Genomic DNA, 22277 nt, shown 5'->3' on the forward strand with positions numbered 1-22277 from the left:
CTTATGCCAATGAAAATGCCCTCACTATGTATATCTCACTATCTATAAATGTGGTCGCAGATACATTTATAGAGGTAGAAGTCTTTGCAGTTAACTAGCCAGAACCCATACCCCATCCAAGCAAGGCTCTAAGTCAATCATAACATCCAACCCTCCTTGACAGGGACTGGTTTATAAACATCCCCATTCTGGCCAATGAGAGCAATTGGGACAATCGTTAGCACTGTTTCCAGTTCTTCCCACTTCTGGCAGGGGAATATTTGTTTCCTGGTCTCCTTGTGGTCAAGTGGGTTGATAAAACTAACCTTAGCCAATGAGTCATGAGACAAAGCTCTGTGTGTCTCTTCTGAGGCGCAGCATTTAACTGCTGGTGAGAGCGCTTTGCGCAGCAACCAACAACATCCAAGATGGCGGCTGCTCCCTCAGCCGGGTATCTGAAAGACTTCAGCGAGACAGCCCTCTGCAGATCTGCTCTGTCGCTCAACGTAAGTGAAAATAAAATTTTGTAGTTTTAAGTCACTAGCACTTTGAGATTTTTTGTTATTGCTGTGTAATTTCATTTATCTTGGCTGTTACAAAATTCTACTAGGGGCTCAGGGACAGTGTCTCTTTCTAAGAATGAGGTACATATAGAAAGAAAGCCAATACTCCCTTCTTGTTCCTCTAGATGGTGCTATGTAGGGATGAGAAGTCTGGAATTCAGCCTCCATCCTGACAGGGAACCACCACCCTGAAGACCGCAGGGCCGAGGAACTGAGAGAAACAGGATCCTGAAGGATGTGGCCAAATCACTGAGTCAAACAACCCTGCAAACTCTCCTGCCATTCAGCTTCCTGTTATGAGAGGTAATAAAATTCCTTCTTGTTTAAGCCAGTTTGAGTTGGAGTTTCTGCTACTTGCATCCAACAACAGCCCAGTTGGAAGGCACAGTTAGGGTGTTTGGGATGGACATGTACACACTGCTATATTTTAAATGGATAATTAACAAGGATTTACTGTATAGCCCTCTACTGTATATGCAGAGTACACCATGCAAAATGTCAGGCTGGATGAAGCATAAGCCAGAATCAAGATTGCTGGGAAAAATATCAATAACCTCAGATATGCAGATGACACCACCCTTATGGCAGAAAGCAAAGAGGAACTAAAGAGCCTCTTGATGAAGGTGCAAGAGGAGCGTGAAAAGGCTGGCTTAAAACAAAACATTCAAAAAACTAAGATCATGGCATCCGGTCCCATCACTTCATGCCAAATAGATGAGGAAACAAAGGAAACAGTGACAGACTTTATTTTCTTGGGCTCAAATATCACTGCAGATGGTGACTGCAGCCATGAAATTAAAAGACGCTTACTCCTTGAAAGAAAAGCTATGACTAACCTAGACAGCATATTAAAAAAAGCAGAAACATTACTTTGCCAACAAAGGTTCTATCTAGTCAAAGCTATGGTTATTCCAGTAGTCATGTATGAATATGAGAGTTGGACCATAAAGAAAGCTGAGTGCCAAAGAAGTGATGCTTTTGAACTGTAGTATTGGAGAAGACTCTTTAGAGTCCCTTGGACAGCAAGGAGATCAAAACAGTCAATCCTAAAGAAAATCCGTCCTGAATATTCACTGGAAGGACTGATGCTGAAGCTGAGGTTCCAATACTTTGGCCACATGATGTGACTAACCAACTCATTAGAAAAGACCCTAATGTTGGCAACAATTGAAGGCAGGAGGAGAAGATGACAGAGGATGAGATGGTTGGATGGCATCACCAACTCCACGGGCCTGAGTCTGAGCTCTAGGAGATGGTGAAGGACAGGAAAGCCTGGCATGCTGCAGTCCATGGGGTTGCAAAGAGTCAGACATGACTGAGCAACTGAACTACTGTATAGAAACATGGAGCTCTCTCAATGGTATGTGGCAGGCTGGATGGGAAGGGAGTCTGGGGGAGAATGGATCCATATATATGTATTACTGAGTCCCTTCACTGTTCACCTGAAACTCACAACATTGTTAATAGGCTATACCCAAATACAAGAGTAGAAAGTTAAAAAAAAAATAAACAAAAACACCCCAGCTGATAAATGGTGTGGACACACTTATTCCTCAGGCAACTTTTGAAGGGATTAGTTTCAAACCAACTTTACCTGTGAAGAATCTACACCCAGAAAGGAGAAAAATCTCAAAGCCACATACCGTCTCCTCCCGAACTGAAAGCTGAGAAGGATGAAAGTGTGTATTAGTCCGTTGGAAGTGCCAAAATCAAACTCAGAATTGGCCCCTGTAAACAAAAAGTGTGGAGGGCAGAAAAAATTGGTTTATGTGACTGAAAAGGATGGGGGCATTGTAGCTTCAGACATGGCTGGATTCAAGGCTCAAAGATTCTGTTAGGAATATGCTTTTCTCCACCTCTCAACCATATTTTCCTCCATGTCAGCTTTACTCTCACTCAGGTCGACTGATCTTGGAGAATGTTGGTCATATCTGATTGGCCCAAACTTCCCAGTGTCAGGACAGTTCTTTCCCAGGAGCATAGCAATGGGACTGAGTCGGATCCTGGCCTGGCTCAGATCGTGTGCACATCCCTGAACCAACTGCAGGTGGAAGACACAGCTCTCTAGTCCAGCAGACTCACATCTCATACCTACCTCCAGGGCCAAGACTGGGGTCAATCCTCCCTGAATGAAAGGGATGATGGGAGAGAAAGTCTCAGTTTCCCCAAAGAAAACAGGTATTTCTGCCAGAAGGGAGAGAGGATGCCACACAGGAGAAAACAGTGAATAAAAATGTCTCTGTAGGCCCGGTGTACTTGGTTTTAATGAGTTTTGTGGTTTTAACGAGTTAATGGTTTTAATGGCTGGGCTAGGCTAAGGATGTTAGTTGGTGTTCACCAGGAAAAAGCCAGAGATAAGGCTTTTCATGCAAGTAGTTTATTTGGGAGGTAAAGACAAACACTGGCAGGGGGGAGAGGAAATGAGATGGGTAAGAGAAGGCTGCCAACAAAGGGTTTTCAGGTACGCTGGAGCTGTGAGCAACTGCAGGAGACCCCACCTCAGGCATCCTACCTGAAGTGTGAGGGAGCTGGGGTATTAATTCACCAAAGCTAGTGGTGAGGGCTGTCGCAGCAGGTTGATTCCGGGAATGTCTATGGATTTTTTGTCCTGGAATTTACCAGTGAACTCTGGCAAATAGATCCAGAGACTGGTTGTTGGCCTTCAATTTAATACAGGGTATAAGTGGGCAGCAAGTATCTGCTACAGAACTAACATTGATTAGGCCAGCACTGTCTGCTGTCCAAGTAACCACTTCAAATCCTACCAACAACTCAGAGAGGCAACTTTCAACATCCAAGTGCTCTGAAAAGCCTCAGGAAGTGGCCCTCAGCTGGTGAGATAAAAGGGTACATATTTGAATCCTGGACATGTGGCTCTGAGATCAATGCTGTCCCCATGAAGAAGAAAGAAGAAAGTGTAGTCACCCAGTCATGTCTGACTGTTTGTGATCCCGTGGATTGGAGCCCACCAGGCTCCTCTGTCTATGGAATTCTCCAGGCAAGAATACTGGAGTGGGTTTCCTTGCCCTTCTCCAGGAGATCTTCCCGACCTAGGGATCGAACCCAGGTCTCCCACATTGCAGATTCTTTACCATCTGAGTCACCAGGGAAGCTGTCCCCATAGACCCCACAGATTCATCAGGGTTATTTTAAGCCACCACCAGGCTCTGCCAACTTCTCAGAGAAGGAAAACTGAGCAGCCACTTCAGAGACCCTCAAGGGCCTGCCTTTACCAATAGTCACTTTCTAGGTTGATTCTGGGCTTTCTTTGCACCCACTGTGATCACAGTCAAAGCCTCCCCTTCTGTGATAGCCGCTCTACCCAGAGTCTCTTTTCAGGAATGTTTTTCTGCAGATGCTAATGAATGACCCTTAAATTTCCCAGGAAAGGCTGCCTCTTTTTGAAGTGGTTGGAGATCTCCGCTCTTGATTGCAATCTTCCCAGAGCTGATTTTGGCCACTTGGCTCATTTCTGAAGTGATGATGGGGGTGGGAGGAGAGGAGAGTGAGGAGAAGACAAGCATTTGGGGCTCAACTCTCCTACAGAACTGCAATTTCAGGACGCAGCTTTTCAGTCAATCAGAATTGTGAGATAGAGACAATAACTCTATTTTCAGTTTGGGGCTCAATTTCTCCCTGGTTTGTACTCCAATGTAAGCATCCTCATTCCTGTAAAAATCGTGACTTGTAAAGATTTGCCACATTTTTGGTGATTTTATTTTAACATGTGAACAAAATTATTCCTAGAAGTCTCATCCCTAATTTTTAAAATTAAAGTCTATGGGAAATGTGACTTAAGTTAGAGAAATTTGTATTACATGTAATTTTTACAAGTCACATCCACACACTCATAGATGTCAGAATGCTTGTGAAACACTTTCCAGGCAGTGTTGCTTGGATTAACAAATTTAAGCTTCACAACAACCCAAAGAGGTCAATGCCATCATTATTCCTATTTTGCAGATAGGAAAACTGAGGTTTAGAGAGGTTAAGTCACTAGCCCAAAGTAGAGCTGGGATTTGAATTATGACAGCTTGGCCTCAGAGTATGGGCCCTTTAATGGTATTCTCCATTCACAGACAGATCATAGGAAGGCACTTGGGCCTCTGTAGACACACTCTCGCCCACCACACACATGCACACATACCTCCAGCACTTTGGTGCACCTGAGCACACACACGATCCCTTCTGCAGCCTCTGTCCCACACCCTGCTGAGTCCCAGCACAGATGATTGAGGGAAGGCTCTGCACTCACAGCCTCATCTGGGTGCTGGGACCCTCATCTCCTTGTTTAAAGCCCAGCCCCCACTCACACTGTCTTCACTCCCTACATGTGAGAGGGCGGCCCCAGCCTCTCCAGCACCACCATCCACTCTGATCCCCTCATCACCTTGTAAGGCAGGTGGGAAACTGTTCACTTGGGGAAACTGAGGCCCAGAGGAAAAAAGCAAGTGGCCCAGAGGCATCCTGGGAGCTCCAGATGCCAGGCTGCAACCACTGGGGTTCCCTGGGCACAGAGCAGGGCCTGAGCAGGGCTGGCAGCTCTGAGGGCGCCTCCAGCAGCCCTGGGCAGGCAAGTTAAGGCCCCAGCTGCGGTGGTGGCATTTTGGAGGGTCTGTCACAGCACAGGGCTGTCATCCCAACACCAGGTCAAGCCTGAGGGTTGCTCTTGTTTTATAACCCACGTGTCCCACCCACGTGCCTCCCAGCCTGTCACCCTCCACAGCCCGCAGACTGGCCTCGCAGGATGTTCCTGTTTAGCCTCGACCCTGAATGCCAGCGGCCAGCCCGGCAGCCAGAGCTATAAATCTCCACTTCCTCTTCCAGCTCCTGGGCTCTCCCTCACCCTTTGTGCGGCTGGAGGTTTTATGGGAAGACAAAAAATAAAAAAATAATAAAAACCCCAAAAAATAAATTACTCGGGAATTTGTTTTTAATTAAGCAATAAGGCTCGATGGGGCCTGGCTGCTGCCTCATAAAGCTGCTCCCGGGGTGTGGGGAGGCATTCGGTCCAGATGAGTGCCTCAAATCAGCCTGGAATGTGATTAGATGATTACTCCCCGGAGTTAATACGAGATGATCTTCCCCAGAGTTGTCTTATTGCTATTATAAAAAGTCTGCAGGCAGTAGGGGAGAGGAGTGCCTCTGCTGCTTGGAGAAGATGAAAATGCCGATTCTGGCTGTCAGGGTGACATCAGGGCCTGCCTGCCCCTGCCTCCCCTCCTTCACCACACCTGCTCAAATGGTGGAACCCACCGAGCCCGATGGATGCGAACATCTTTCAAAATAAATGGGTCCCTATACATGGGAAATAGGAGGTGTCATCAGGGAAGTGGGCCGGGGGGTGGCGGGGAGATACAAGGAAATCTCACTTTAAGATACTTTCTCCTCTCCTGCCAAGAGCAGCAAGCTGTCCTCTCTCCCAGGGCAGCTCAGCGTGTCTCACCAGTGCTACAGAGACTAAAAGTGTTAATGTCTGTGAATTTTCGAACATCTATCCTCATCTCTCTCTGTCTCTCATTTCTCATCTCTCTCTAAGTGTTTTTTAAAATATATTTCATTTTGACAAGATAAAAAATTCATCAAAAATATATATAATAAATATATATATATAAAAAACCAGTTAACAGTTGGAGAAAATCACTAGATTAGTGACAGAACAGTTGTTTCAAAAGAGAATGATTTGAATGTCAATGGGTTAAGAAAATTGATAAAATAATTATATATATATATATATATATTTTTTTTTTTCAAAACTCTCCCTTATAACCCACAAGGAAGAGTCAGAAGAGGGGAATGTCATATCAAGTGATCACATTTTGTCTGAAGATATATGCCTCCTCCAAACCAACATGACTCAACCTTTGTTCATCCTAAGCATGTTTGGGTAGTTGCAAGCATAAGCCACATTTTGTTAAATGGAAGCTAAACATTTTCATAATTTTATTTCCTTTTTTTTTAACAGAAAGGCACTTTTTTCTTTTTAATTTTTCTTTCTTATTGTGTCCCCATTTGAGCTGACTCACTTTAAGGGGCTTTTCTCTGACAGTGGTTCTCCTTAGATAATGAGGACATGTGTAATGAAGAGAGGTACAGATGTATTCTAAGGTTAAATTTCATGCTCCATCAGAAAATTTCTAAGGGAAAGAGCACTCATAAATAGTAGACATATGCAAGCACTTTCAAAAGCAATTGTGATGCCAACAGTCAAGAGGGATCCCTCTTAAAGAAAACAAGTTATGAATGTAATGAATGTGGCTGAAACTTCAGGCAGAGCTCAACATGTTGGCACCAGAACATTTCTAGTACATTCCCTAACTCTAGCCTGTGCTCCTACATGCCTGCGTGCATGCTAAGTCACTTCAGTTGGGTCTGACTCTTTACGACCCTCAGACCGTGGCCCACCAGGCTCCTCTGTCCATGGAATTTTTCAGGCAAGAATATTAGAGTGGGTTGCCATGCTCCTAAGGGAGACTCAAACCAACCACAACAGGAACAGCATTGCATGTTCTGGGTGTGCACATGGGGAATGAACCCAAGTCACTTGTCCTCTGGGTCTTAGTCTCCAAAGAAGCAGAATCACAGAAGATCACGCTGTTGAGCAGCAGAGCAGTGAGAGGAATTAGCGAGGATGCTGTGGAGAGAGGAATTAGAGCGGGAGTCAGGGAAGCCTCTGCAGTGGGAGGGACGGTTCACCTGAGGCCTGAAGGCTGGATCTCCCCGGCGAAACTCAGAGTGCAGGGTGTTTCAGAAGAGGAAGCAGCGGAGATTCAGAGTTGTGAGAGGACGACTGAGCACATCTAGCCGGCCGCTGACAGCCTGTACACTGGGGAAGAACCAAGCCTTGGATATTAACTCTCATGAAGAAGAACCACGCCATATCTAGTGTCAGATCTTTGGTCATCCAAGCCTCTGAGTGCTGAGGAAGAAGCAGCCTCAGAGGGCTGCCAGTATGTGTGGGAACCACAGCTTTCTGTGGTCAGACCTGGATATCCAAGGGGATACCTGGGGAGAAGCCCAGTAGAGGCGGCTGGGCCTTGCAGCTCCTGTCCACAGGTCCCCCTCCCCAAGGGTCCTCAATACCTCCTGCCGCCCCTCTGTAAAAAGGAGCAGCGTCAAGAAGGGAAAATCTAACCCACTTTATTTGGTAGCTTTGTTCCATTCACTTGGGATAAGGTTTCCCTCCAGCGGCACTGCAGATATTGGGGCTGGATAATTCTTTGTTGTGGGGCTGCCCTGTGCATAGGAGGGCGTTTAGCAGCATCCCTGGCCTCTATCTAGAAGCCAGAACTACTAACCTCCAGTTGTGGCAACCAGAAATGCTCACAGACCTTACCCAGTGTCCTCTGGGGAGGAAAACCATCCACACTTGAATACCACTGGTTTTAAACATAAATCTTGTAAGGAACATCTTTAGGTCATTCAAGAGACCCAGGTGCCTGACCTGCTCATATAAGCCTGAAGGGTGGTTTTGCTCAATGAGAGGTTCTATAGAATTCAAAGGGGATTGTGTTGTGGGCAGTAGATTTTAAAAAATAACCTCCAAACTCCCCTTCTAGACTGACAACCTAAGAAAAGTGGCCTCTCTGGACTCACATAGCCTAAAGGATACAGCGTGGAAAGTAAAGGTTGGATTTCAGCCTTCTCATCTCTGCTGGGCATCTTTGTGCAGTGAACAACCTGCCCAACTGTATGCAACAAGCATTAAACCCTATCTGGGTTCAGAACTGGGGAATGTTCAAACCGAAAGGAAAATGGAAAATAAATACATTCTGGATTTTTGTTAAATGCCATACTGCCAATTGGGAAATTCTGTTTTTTTGCTTTACATGATTAATTCAGGAAAACTGTAAATTGAAAAAGGAGGTTTGGACTCCAGAAATTCAAACAGGCTTTGGATAGGTGAAACCCTATCTTGACATGGACTGTAGCCAGAGGCCCATGTGACTCTGATGCTCATGTTGGCCGGGAGGAAGGGAACAGGAGGTTCAGGGCAGTCATCATACCAGAGAATGAAAAGCAGAAGGGACCTACTTTCTTAAACAGGAAATAGATATTCCCAAATCACTCCCAGATCACAATGTAGAAAGCAGTCATAAAAACAGCTCATCCTTACACAAGGTCTGTTATATGCCTGCCCTGCTGTAGAGACTTCCTGTGTGTCAATTCACCCACTCTGACCTCTACCTTGAAGAAGCAGAAAATTCAGTCGTTAACTTCACGCTCAGTCCCCTGCCTCGAAGTGCTTGTTGTTCAGTCGCTCAGTTGTGTCCGACTATTTGCAACCCCAGGGGCTGCAACATGCCAGGCTTCTCTGTCCATAACAATCTCCCAGAGTTTGCTCAAACTCATGTCCATTGAATCGGTGATGCCATCCCACCATCTCATCCTCTGTCGCTCCCTTCTCCTCTGTCCCTCAATCTTTCCCAGCATTAGGGTCCTTTCTAATGAATTGTCTCTTCCATCAGGTGGCCAAAGTATTGGAGTTTCAGCTTCAGCATCAGTCCTTCCAGTGAATGTTCAGGACTGATCTCCTTTAGGATGGACTGGTTGGATCTCCTTGCAGTCCAAGGGACTCGAAAGAGTCTTCTCCAACACCACAGTTCAAAAGCATCAATTCTTCAGTGCTCAGCTTTCTTTATAGTCCAACTCTCACATCCATGCATGACTACTAGAGAAGCCGTAGCTTTGACTAGATGGACTTTTGTTGGCAAAGTACTGTCTCTGCTTTTTAATATGCTGTCTAGGTTGGTCGTAGCTCTTCCAAGGAGTAAGCGTCTTTTAATTTCATGGCTGCAGTCACCATCTGCAGTGATTTTGAAGCCCCCCAAAATAAAGTCTGTCACTGTCTCCATTGTTTCCTCATCTATTTGGCATGAAGTGATGGGACAGGATGCCATGATCTCAGTTTTTTGAATGCTGAGTTTTAAGCCAGCTTTGTTCACTGTCCTCTTTCACCTTCATCAAGAGGCTCCTTAGTTCCTCTTCACTCTCTGCCATTAGAGTGGGGTCATCTGCACATCTGAGGTTATTGATATTTCTCCTGGCAATCTTGATTCCCATTTGAGCTTCATCCAGCCCAGCATTTCACATGATGTACTCTGCATAGAAGTTAAATAAGCAGGGTGACAATATACAGCCTTGACGTACTCCTTTCCCAATTTTGAAACAGGTACTTGGAAGCCCTCAATGCAGTCTGAGATTGACTATCAGGTAGTGTGTGCTCGGTGGTATCTGTCTCTTTGTGACCTGGAGCTGGAGCCAGTCAGGCTCCTCCGTCCATGGGATTCTCCAGGCAAGAATACTGGAGTGAGTTGCCGTTTCCTTCTCCAGGGGGTCTTCCCAACTCAGAGATCAAACCCGTGTCTCTTGTGTCTCCTGCACTGGCAGGCAGATTCTTTACCACTGTCCCACCTAGGAAGCACGAGACTGATTATGAAAGCTTTTTTAAAAGCCTAGATGGCTGAGAGAAAATACCTAAACGAGATCAAAGTGGCTGACTTGGGGGAGAGTACTCGGGGGAGAGTACGTGAGGGAGGTACACCAAGATAAACCCTTGGGTACAGTGTTGTTTACATTTGTAAACTTTGCAATTCAATTTGGCAAAACATTTAGATTTTGCATTACTGTTTTGTCATTGTTATTGTTGTTTGTTTTACAGTATTTTCATTTCAGAAAGACACACACACACACACACACACACACACACACACACACTTTCAAGGATCTTTACACAACACAAGGGCTTCCCTGGTGACTCAGGTGGTAAAGAATCAGCCTGCAAGGCAGGAGACCCGGGTTCAGTCCGTGGGTTGGGAAGATCCCCTGGAGAAGGGAATGGCTACCCACTCCAGTATTCTTGTCTAGAGAATTCCATGGACAGAGGAGGCTGGTAGGCTACAGTTCTTGGGGTTGCAAAGAGTCCAACACAACTGAGGGACTAACACTTTCACTCTACTTTCACTAGGCAATGCAAAGGCTAATCCAGACACTAGCCATGTCAAACTCTCTGTGTAATTTCTTCTATTCATGCCAGGCTTTCAGGACAGCTCTGTGAGCTGTTCCTGGGAGGGAGAATAAAGGGAGAGTTGGGTCAGGCAGTGTCTCTCTGTTAGGTGGTTAAGTCAACCTGTTGCCCATAATTCTTACAGGCAAAGCTTTGAGGCCTGCTTCCTAGTTTCCAAATAAACAATACTCACTCTGGATGGCAAAGCAGTTGAGATGAGAGACCTGCTAGCACAGGTGGGCAGTGTCTTTACCTAATGGACAGACACTAACCCAACCCTCCCTTCATTGCCCCTCCCAGGCTGGAACAGCTCATGGGTCTTGTGCAAAGCTTAGTAATGACTTAAACAGGAAATAGGAGCAGTTTTGCTCTGGGATCTAGACTTTTTTTTTTTTTTCCATTGCAATTAAAAGAAATCAAAGTACAGTGCAGTTCTAGGTGGGGAGATATTTCTACATTTTTTTTTCAGATAGCAGTCATCTATTTTCTGAATCCCTATGGAATCTGTAGCCGGAGAAAATTAGAGCAATGGCTACATGATTGTTCTGTGTTCCATCTCTAACTGCGCTGCCCATTAGGAAAAATCAAAACAGGGAGGGCAACCGGGTGGTTCATCCTACCTGCAGTGAGGCGCAGGGGATGGTAGGGGTGTGGAAGATGGTCATAACTTCTGTGTCTCTTCCCAGAGTCATGCCTGCTGATGATCTCAGTCTTGTTTTCTCTACTGGAAGGCATTATTCAGTGGTCCCCCGAGGATTTTGTCCTCTCACTCTCTCTTCTCCCTTACAGCTCTGGGGTTTGGAGGTGAGGAGTTAGGGAAGAGTTACAAACTAGGTTCATTTCTGAAATTTTGTTTCTCTTAACTCTGGTTGCTTGCTCCTTTTTTCTAAGATTGATTGATTGATTTTTGACTACACTGATTCTTGGCAGTTGTGCTCAGGTTTTCTCTAGTTGTAACGAGCGGGGGCTCCTCTCTGGTTGCAGTGCACTGGCTTCTCATTGCATTGGTCTCTCTTGTTGCCCAGTGTGGGCTCCAGAGCGCCTGGGCAGGCTCCGTAGTTGTGGCACGCGGGCTTAACTGCCCCATGGCATATGAGATCTCAGTTCCCAAGCCAGGGATCAAGCCCATGTCCCCTACATTGGCAGGTGGATTCCTGATCATAGGATCACCAGGGAAGTCCCTGGTTGCTCCTGTAGAAACATTTTTGGCAGGATATTTTGCCCTGGCCTTTGCAAGACCATTTCTAGTCTTAGTTGCTTTCTGTTTTGTCTAGTGGTGCTTTATTTCATTTGATATGGGAGGTTTTTGCATTTTGCTATTGCTGTATGTCTTTGATTTTGCTGATTTATCTTTACTTATTCACTGTTCTGCTTGCTAAGATTCAGGGGAGGGAAATTCTGACTTCTTACCTGGGAAGTTCCCTTCTGTGACTTTGGAAAAGGGAACGGAAGTTCTAACTCCTGGGATCCTAGTCAGGAAACAGCTGAAGAATTCTTAGGAGAAGTCTTTTGTTTACGGAAAAATTTGTTAACAAATGCTTGTAACAGGTTTATTAATAGAAACAAGAAACTGGAAATGGCCTAAGAATCCTTTATGTGGTGGATGGTATATCAATACAATTAAATAAAAAGGAATTCAGCCAAAATAGGGAATAAACTATTGTAGACCCAGAAACAAGGATAAATCTCAAATGCATCATGCTAAAAAAAAAAAAAATCCCAGACTCAAAGGCTCTTTGCTTCTCTTGAGTAAACATTTATGAATTAGGTTTCTGGGTCACAGGTGAGAGTATGTTTAGCTTCTTAAGACATTGTCAAACTATTTCTCAAGCTTTTGGACTATTTTGCATTCTTAGTAGCAGTGTATGACAGTCCAATTGATCTTCACTCTCACCATCACCCAGTATTACCATTTCTTTCTTTTTAGAGCCATTAAGATATGTGTGCTGTGATATCCAACTGTGGTTTTAATTTGCGTATATGGTAGGGGTGTGGAAGATGGTCATAACTTCTGTGTCTCTTACGTATAATGATGTTGAGCGTTGTGTTGCTGTTTCTTAAGAAAGACTACAGCAGCATCTTCATAAATGCCCCATGAAACCTCCCTGCTTAGACTCCTTAAAGAAAAGGAGGAAGAAGGACAATGTTTTCAACAAATGATGCTGGAATAGCTAGCAAAGAAATGAACCTTGACCTATGTCTTATACAAATACTAACTCATAGTAGACTGCTGACCTTAATGTAAAATGTCAAATTATAAAACTTTGAGAAGAAAACAGAAAATCTTTGTGAGTTTGGGTTAAGCAAAGGGTAGACACCGAAATCATGATCCACATAGGAAAAAATGATAAATTACACTTCTTCAAAATTAAACTTTTTCTCTATAAAAGACACTTTTAAAAGAAAAAGAAAAGCCACAGACAGAGGGTAAATACGTGCAAATCACATACTTGACAAAGGGATATAGATCCAAAATATATAAAGAACTCTCAAAACTCAACAAAATAGGAAATAGCCCAATTAAATATGGTCAAAATATTCCAGTAGATGCTTTACCAACAGATATATATGGATTGCAAATACACACATGAAAAATACTCGAACAAAGACTAAAAGCACTATGGGGAATTCACTGGAGGCCCACTGATTAGGATTCTGTGTTTTCTCTGCCAAGGCCTGGGCTCAATCCCTGGTCAGGGAACCAAGATCCCACAAGTCACGGATGAAAAAAGAGAAAAAAACGAACACACAAAAAAAACCCCACTGTAGCATTTGCATAAAAACACACACAAAAATTAGTGAATCAGGATTGAGAGTGCAAAAATAAACTGATGAATATATAATCAATTTAGGACAAAGGAGTAAAAAATATACAATGGGGAAAGGACAGTCTCTGCAATAAATGGTGTTGGGTAAACCAGACATACAAAAGAATCAAACTAGACTACTTTCTCACACAATACACAAAAATTAACTCAAAATAGATTAAAGACTTGAATGTAAGGCCTGAAACCATAAAACTCCTAGAAGAAAACATAGGTAGTAAGCTCCTTGGCATAGGCCTTGGTGATGATCTTTTTAATTTAAGATTAATTTAATTAATTAATTAATTTAATTAAGATTAAGAAAGCAAAGGTGACAAAGGCAACAATAAACAAATGGGACTACATCTAACTAAAAAGCATCTGCACAGCAAAGGAAACTATCAATAAAATGAAAAGGTTGAATGGGAGAAAATATTTGCAGATCATGTTTCTGCCAAGGAGTTAATATCCAAAAAATATAAAGAACTCATGCAACTCAATAGCAAACAAACAGTCTGATTTTAAAATAGACAGAGGATCTGAATAGATGTGTTTCCAAAGAAGACATACAGATGGCCATGGATACATGAAAAGATGTTCAACATCACTAATCATCAGGGAAGTCCACATCAAAGGCACGATAATTTATCACCTGATAACTGTTAAAATGGCTATTATCAAAAATATAAGAAATAACAAGTGTTGGTGAGGATGTGAAGAAAAGGAAACACTTTTGAGCTGTTGGTGGGAATGTAAATTGGTGAGGCCACTTTGGAAAACAGTATGAAGATTCCTCAAAAAATTAAAAATAGAATTACTGCATGGTTTAGCAATTCTACTTCTGGATGTTTATCGAAAAGAAATGAAAACACTAACTTGAAAAGATATATGCACCTTATGTTCACTGAAATATTATTTATAATAGATAAGATGTGGAAGCAACTTAAGTGTCTATGGATAAATGAATAATAAACATGTAGTATGTGCTAAGTCACCTCAGTCATGTCCGACTCTATGTGACTCTATGAAATACAGCCAACCAGGCTCCTCTGTCCATTAGATTCTCCAGGCAAGAATCCTGGAGTGGGTTGCCATGCCCTCCTCCAGGGGATCTTCCCCACCCAGGGTTCGAACCCATGTCTCTTATGTCTCCTGCATTGGAAGGCAGGTTCTTTTCTACTAGCACCACCTGGTAAGCCCAAAGACGTAGTATAAATATAAGTTGAATATATTATACTCCCATAGAAAAGGAAAAAAATCTTGCTATTTGTGACAATATGGATGGACCTAGAGGGCATTAAACCAAGTGAAATAAGTCAAAGAAAGACAAATACTGTATGATCTCACTTTTAAGTGGAATAAAAAAAAAATCTCATAAATACAGAGTACAGTGGTTGCCAGAGGCGTTAAGTGAAAGCAGTTGGTTCTCTTAGCAACCTGCCCCCACACCTAGGTGCATCCCAAAGGTCACCTCATTAACATAACCAGAGACATTTTTATAGCTCTGGACACTTAGGAAACACCAAGAGTTTTAGGAGCTCTGTACCAGAAACGGGGGACTGACCAAATATATAATTTTTATAAATCACAATATCACATGTCACATGCATTTTCACTCAGCCTTCACTGTCTGGGCACAGTGTAGGGGAGAAAATCCCAGATAGATTGTTTGCTCTCTTCTGTCCCTAGCTGGCTGCCCCACACAGGCTCCATGCTGCTCCGGGAGAGGCACCAGGAAACACCAGCCGACGGCACGTCCTGCGAGAACCACGCTCAGTCTTCAGAGTCCAAACACTGGGAAGGAGCTGGACTGTGGGATGCATGCCCTCAAATAGCACTCAGAGCAGATTTTTTAAAGCTACATCTATTTTACTTTATTGAGGTATAACATACATACAATACAGAGAAAAATCTTAAGATTTATGTTCAAATGAGTGAATTGTTTTATAAATGTTCACATATGCATGTGTGTTTGCGTGTGTTAGTCACTCAGTCATGTCTGACTCTTTGCAACCTCATGGACTACATGAGGAACCTCCAGGTTCCTCTCTCCATGGAATTCTCCAGGCAAGAGTATTGGAGTGGGTTGCCATTCCCTTCTTCAGGGGATCTTCCTGACCCAGGGATTGAACCCAGGTCTTCTGCCTTGCAGGCAGATTCTTTATCATCTGAGCCACCAGGGAAGCCCCTTATGTGTGTGTACACATGTGGGATCATCACCAAAATCCAGATAGTGTCTGGGAGATTCATCCCTATGAGATACATATTTTCTTTTGTGAAGTTTTGTGAAGTTTGCTCTGCATTCGGTTATTCTTTTGATGAATTTGTAGGAGAGAAAGTGGTCTCCCGGTCCTACTCCTCCGCCATCTTGGCTCCTCCCCCCCATATTTTCTTTTGTATAGCAATATTTTTGTTTCCTGGAGGAGGACATGGCAACCTACTCCAGTATTCTTACCTGGAGAATTCCATGGATAGAGGAGTCTGGCAGGCTACAGTCCATGGAGTCTCAAAGATTCAGACATGACTGAACAACTAACACACACACACACACACATTCTTCTTACTGTTGAGGAGTATCCAATTATATGAATACACCACTGTCTATTACCCATTTATTGTTGGTGGATATGAGTTGTATTCATTATGGAGCTATTATGAATAATGTTCTTATAACATTTTGTCAACCACAAGTTGGCACTTGCCATCTACCTCTCCAAGGATTAAATCATGTGCTGCCGCAGCTGCTGACCTTTAACACCTTCCAGGTGGAGAGCAGAAATGAGGCTTGGGGAAAAAAAAAAAAAGGCAAGACAAGTGTTCAGATAGTTAGATATTTTCAGGAGCAGATTTTATGAGCCCAATTCTTGTATCTCCCATATCTAGAAAAGCACTAAATTCCTTTATGGTGACGATTATTCCTCTTGACTGGCAAAAGCTTCACGAGACTAGTAGAAAGCTTTTGGAAAAATATGTGCTTGGTTGCATGCATTCCTCCTTCACCAAAATCACCTATATACTGAATTTTCCCCCTTGCCTCTTTGGAGGAGTTTCTCAGAGCTACCTGAGGTGCTGTCTCCTGGGATGCAGTCCTCATTTTGGGCCAAATAAAAATGTCATTCACAACTCTCACATTGTGCACTTTTTTTTTAAGTTGACAATTCTTTCCTTTAATCAATCAATTATTTATTGCTTTATTTTGGGCTGTGCTGGGTCTTCACTGCTGCATGCATGTTTTCTCTAGCTGTAGTGAGTGGGGCTACTCTTCATTGCAGTGTGAGGATTATTGTGGTGGCTTCTCTTGTTGTGGAGCATGGGCTCTAGGGCACAAGGTTTGGCACAAGGGATTACTTGCTCCATGGCATGCAGACTCCCCTGATCCTGCAAGCCACAACTACTGAGCCTGTGCTCTGCAACAAGTCACTGCAATGAGAATCCAGAGCACCGCAACCTAGAGAATAAACCCTTGCTGTTGTTCAGTCAGTTGCAAAGTCGTGTCTGACTCTTCGCGGCCCCATGCACTATAGCACACCAGGCTCCTCTATCCTTCACGATCTCCCAGAGTTTGCTCAAATTCAGGTCCATTGGGTCAGTGATGCTATCTAACCATCTCATCCTCTGCCACCCCCTTCTGTTTTTGCCTTCAATCTTTCTCAGCATCTAGGTCTTTTCCAGTGAGTCAGCTCTTTGCATCAGGTGGCCAAAGTATTGGAGCTTCAGCTTCATCAACAGTCCTTTCAAGGAATATTCAGGGTTAATTTCCTTTAGGATAGATAGGTTTGATTTCTTTGCAATCCAAAGGACTCTCAAAAGTCTTCTGCACCACAATTCGAATGCATCAATTCTTCAGCACTCGGCCTTCTTTATGGTCCAACTCTAATATCCATACATGACTACTGGAAAAATCATAGCTTTGATTATATGGACATTTGTCCCTTTGTTGGCAAAGTGATGTCTCTGCTTTTGAATACGCTGTCTAGGTTTTGTTATAGCTTTCCTTCCAAAGAGCAAGCGTCTTTTAATTTCATGGTTGCAGTCACTGTCTGCAGTAACTTTGGAGCCCAAGAAAATAAAATCTGTCATTGCTTCCACTTTTTCCCTTCCTACTTGTCATGAAGTGATGGGACCAGATACCATGATCTTAGTTTTTTTAATGTTGAGTTTCAAGCCAGCTTTTTCACTCTCTTCTTTCACTCTCATCAAGAGGTTCGCTAGTTCCTCTTCACTTTCTGCCATTTCTCTAATGGTAGAGAGTAGGCCCTACTCACCACAACTAGAGAAAGCCTACACACAGCAACGAAGACCTAGTGCAGCCAAAAATAAATAATTGTTTTTTAATTTAAAAAGACAAAATCCAATGTGCTAGCCAAGCATAAAGGGTCTGTGAGCCTGCAGGCAGCTAGTATGAAACCTCTGCCCCAAAGAGCTCTCCATTGCCTGCAGAGGTGCCCCACCTCTTACACACACCTGGAAGCCAGGTTCTCCGAGCATCCAGGTGGAGTCCCTTCATAGCCCAGGGATCATTGCCCATGCAGTGGTTCCCACCTCTCCACCCCAAATCTACCCAACAGCAATAATCCTTGAATTATTGCCCACAAAGTCCATGGTGTATATTAGGTTATTAATATGATTATGATTATTATCATCATCACCACCACCATTATTTGGACATGCACAAATGTAAAAGGTACAGATTTCCAAAGACCTATTAGTTATCTAGTACTACATAACAAATTATCTCAAAATTCATTGGCTTGAAACAGTAAACGTTTATTATACCACATGATTTCTGTGGGTCAGGAATTAGGAAGTGGCTCAGCTGAAAGGTCCTGCCTCAAGGTCTCTCAGGAGGTTGCAGCTAAGATAAGAGCCTGGGGTGCAGCCACCTCAGGGCTTCCTTGGGGCTGGATGCTCTCCTTCCAGGCTGGCTTGCTCACACACTTGCAGACTGGTGCTGGCGGTCAGCAGGAGGGCTCTTGTTTCTCACCACAGGGCCCTTGCACAGGGCTGCTCACCATCCTCATGACTAAGCAGCTGCCTTTCTCCGGAGCCAGTGATCCGAGACAGCACGGCAGAAGACGCCATGACTTTTATGACATATTTTGGAGAAGTCACACACTGTCATTTCCTATTGGTTACACAGGCTACATAGGTTCACGCCATCCAATGTGGACTGTGAACATCACAAGGGTATAAAATGTGAGTCTCCCTCTCATGGGTTTGAGTCACTAATTTTCTCTTCCACAGTCAACCACTGAGACCAGTTTTTTGTGAATTCTGCCAGCAATATTTTTCATACATACTCACATAGGAAATCACACTTCTTCTTGCACCTTACTTTTTTCACTCAACGTATCTTGGAAATCCTTCCACATCCGGACATAATGACCTGCCTCTTTCCCTTTAAGTGTGATAAGCCATTCTATGGCATGCGTAATTTATTTAACCATTCTCCTATTGGTTATCATCTGGGTTGTTCTCACTGCTTCTCCACTGAAATCAAAGCTGCAATGGATAAATGAGCACAAGTCCTTCTGCACTAGAATAAATATCTAGAATTTATTAGACATACATGTCTAGACTGGACTAGCTGGACAGAAGGGTCCTGACGTCTTTCAGTGTGGTAGCTGCTGCTGCATTGCTGTCCATGGAGGCTGGATAGAACAACTAACCTTCCCACCAGCAAAAATGTGGATTTTATGAAGCACTGAGGGGTAATGGCCCAAAATGTGGAACCTCTTGGGCAGCTCAGAAAGTAATTAAAATGCAATATCATGTGGAATCTAAAAAGAAATGATACAAATGAATTTACTTGCAAATCAGAAAGAGACTCACAGACTTAGAGAATAAACTTCTGGTTGCTGGGGAGTGGGGAGGTGATGGATGCAGGGAAAGGAAGGTTAGGGAACTTGGGGTGGACATGTACACACTGCTTTATTTAAAATGGATAATCAACAGGAACCTACTGTATAGCACAGGGAACTCTGCTCAATGTTATGTGGTAGCCTGGATGGGAGGGGACTTTTGGGGAGAATGGATACATGTATATGTATGACTGAGTCCCTTCACTGTTCACCTGAAACTATCACAACATTGTTAATTGGCTGCACTCCAATATAAAATAAAAAGTTGAAAAAGAAAAAGAAAAAACAAAGTGAAGGAAAGAAGATGGAGTATCACCCTTCCTTGCCATTTGAAACTTTCTCTGGTCGCACTTCTCAGAGGGCTTCCCCTGGCCCTCTCTTGCACCTTAAGCTGGGCCTTCTTCTCTCTCTAGCTTTCTTGCTCCCTATCCCCAAAATTCCTCTTCTTGCCTCAAATGCTTCTGATGAAGAATTCTTTGCCAGCCAGTCCTCTAAAGCTGACTTTTTAATGCCAAAATAATGCTCCAAGATGTGTTATCCAACCAAGACCATTCTCACCAGAGATGACCTCTGCCCTCTGCTCGGGGCAAGCACTTCTCACTCCTCAAGGATAAGCCTGTGTTCACAGGTCTGTCCCTGCTCCACTGTGAGTGCCTCAAGGGCAGAAACAGTGCCTCATTCATCATGGCATCTGCTGCTTGGGGTGACAGAAAGAGTGTCCAATAACTGTTGAATGAATGGATGATGCAGATAGAGCCTTGTTAAACCGGTACTGGCAGAGGCCTCTTAGCTTTCTTCCATTTGAGAAGCTAGGTGTGTCTACATCACTGTGAAGAATATATTTAGGTGAACGCGTTTATTTCCGTCACCTGAAGCATTTTTCAAAGGGCACTGTTTCTTTTCGTCTCTCTTGTTTTCCCGTTTGGCCCGGTCAGAGCCTCTTGGAGACACCCGTGATGAGAAACAGGAACAAAAATGCCCACAAACATGAAAAGGATGCGCAGGTTGGGAATGACAAACACAGGGCAAATTTACGCACAGAACAGAATAAATATTGACATGGCAGAGAGAGGGGGAGGGGAGAGGAAACCACAGCAGTTCCAGTTCCCTGGTTTAGCAGAGTATAGATGTGGTCGTGGTTTCAGATCCAATAATTCAGCAATCCAAAATCCAAACATTTTGAAAGATTTTCCTTTGAAATCAGTTTCCTAATATCTCAGGTGTCCTTCTTTAGAACCAATCTTCATAACCATTTGAATAGATATTTCCCCCCAAAGTCCCACATTTCCGTAGCCTTGAGACTCAGTCTCAGCTGTGTAACTGACTAAGGCAGCAAGGAGAATCATGAAAACTTGACTAATTCCAAATCTGCACATTGTAAGTAGGATGGCCTCTGTTTCCCTTTTTTCTTTGTTTTCCCCCACTTTCTGTTTTGAATAGTTTCAAACCAACGGAAGAGCTGCAGGTAAAGTATGATGAACAGCTGTAAGTCAGGGCTCCGGAAACTCTAGCCTGTCGCTTGTTTTATATCTTTAGGTGGTTGGAAAAAACTCAGAAGAAACTTTCAAGATGTGTGAAAATGACATGACAGTCAGACAAGTGAAGTCTACCGAGGGCTTGTGCACTGTGTCCTGTCCTTTGGACAAAGGCAGAGGTGAGTAGTTGCCACAGGGATCCTGGCTCCCAAAGCTCAGAACATTTACCTTTTGACCCTTCACTGACCTCTGACCTAAGGTCATCAGTTGTTACTATTTGCCCCTTCTGTTTTCTCTCCCTCTTGCTGAGACATTTGCACCTTCCTCTCAATAATTCACCCTTCCTAGCTTTGGCCTCTGTCTCTCTTTCTCTAGCCCAAAGCTGGGAATGACAGGTCCAGCCTGGGGAGAAATAGGATGTGAAGTGTTTAACACACACTCCTTGACACTTACATAGAACTTAAGAACTGCTCCAATAAAAAAATTCCTGGCATTTTCCACAGAAGTGATTACTAGAACCTCTAATCTGAGCCTGGGGCTCTCCTGAAAGCCTAGTTCCTAAAGTCTGGAAGCCAGCCTTCCCTGAGAAAGGGCTTCTTACCCGAGGTGCAGAAAAAGCTTCAGGGAGACTTCATTTTTTCCACAGCCTGTGGCTTGGCTGACTCAGCCTCTGCCTTTCCCTGAGTCACGAGTTTTTCCTCTTATTTGGAGGAGTCGGCCCTCCACCCAGGTCTTCTCCACCCACAGCCCGTCCCTGGTGAGAAGCAGTAGACAGCTAGAGGGTCAGAGTTCATGCTGCCTCCCAGGGTTTCCCGGAGCTCCCCCTCCCCATTCTATAGAATGTCAGCACTGGAAAGAAGGACAGAAGAGGAGACTCAGGCCCCAGTGGGCCCCGGACCAGCAGTGAGAAAAGCTAGTTGGGGGTCTCCTGACTCCAGGACCAACAGCTCCACGTATTCTCTCCGGCTTTCCAGAATCATGTAAAGGCCTCCCTTTCCTGGATACCTGCTCTGTGCCAAGCTCACAGTCGGATGCCAGAGAGCTGGCTGTTCACAGGGCTTTCTGGCTCCATTCCTACAGCCCCCCCACCCCAGGCAGGGCCCACCTTCCTGCAGAAGCCCCCCTAGTTAGGGAGGTGGTGGATCTAGCACTGAGGAAGTCACCAACACGGCCTTGAAAGCTAACCTCCAGGTCCCCCTATCCCTGCCGCCCGGGGTGACAAGCATGTGTACACTTAGTATGGCATTTCCCAGTGTCTCATGTCCCAACTGACCTTCCTGGTTATAACTCAGTTTCTGGGATCTTGGGGCCTTGTCTCTCCCTCCTCTGTCTGATGCAGAGGCTGGACTTTACCACCAGAAGTCATAAACTCAAATGCTACTCAGTTGCAGGTACATAAGCGGGTAAAGTGGGGTGAGAGGGAAGCCATGGAGAATGGTGGAGGCTGAGGTGAGTGGGAGAACACATGCCCCATTTAAAGTGGAGATAGGGTACCAGCTCTTTCAAATCCTGATTTAAGAGGAGCTGAAAATCCTGATATTTCTGCGTAATCTGTCAAGATGAAGTGCTGGCAATACATTTTATAAGTG

At 44.1% G+C, this 22277-nt stretch overlaps 1 long non-coding RNA gene across 1 annotated transcript; it reads left to right on the top strand.

Annotated features, from left to right (window-relative positions):
* Positions 1–229: 229 nt before the first annotated feature.
* On the top strand, positions 230–20852 carry LOC122690754. Its single transcript, XR_006340095.1, has 3 exons — positions 230–485; positions 668–845; positions 20750–20852. It is a non-coding gene; the product is annotated as an uncharacterized LOC122690754 (long non-coding RNA).
* Positions 20853–22277: the final 1425 nt, after the last annotated feature.

This window comes from Cervus elaphus, chromosome 4 (assembly GCF_910594005.1).
Source record: "Cervus elaphus chromosome 4, mCerEla1.1, whole genome shotgun sequence".
In the NCBI taxonomy this organism is placed as follows: Eukaryota; Metazoa; Chordata; class Mammalia; order Artiodactyla; family Cervidae; genus Cervus; species Cervus elaphus.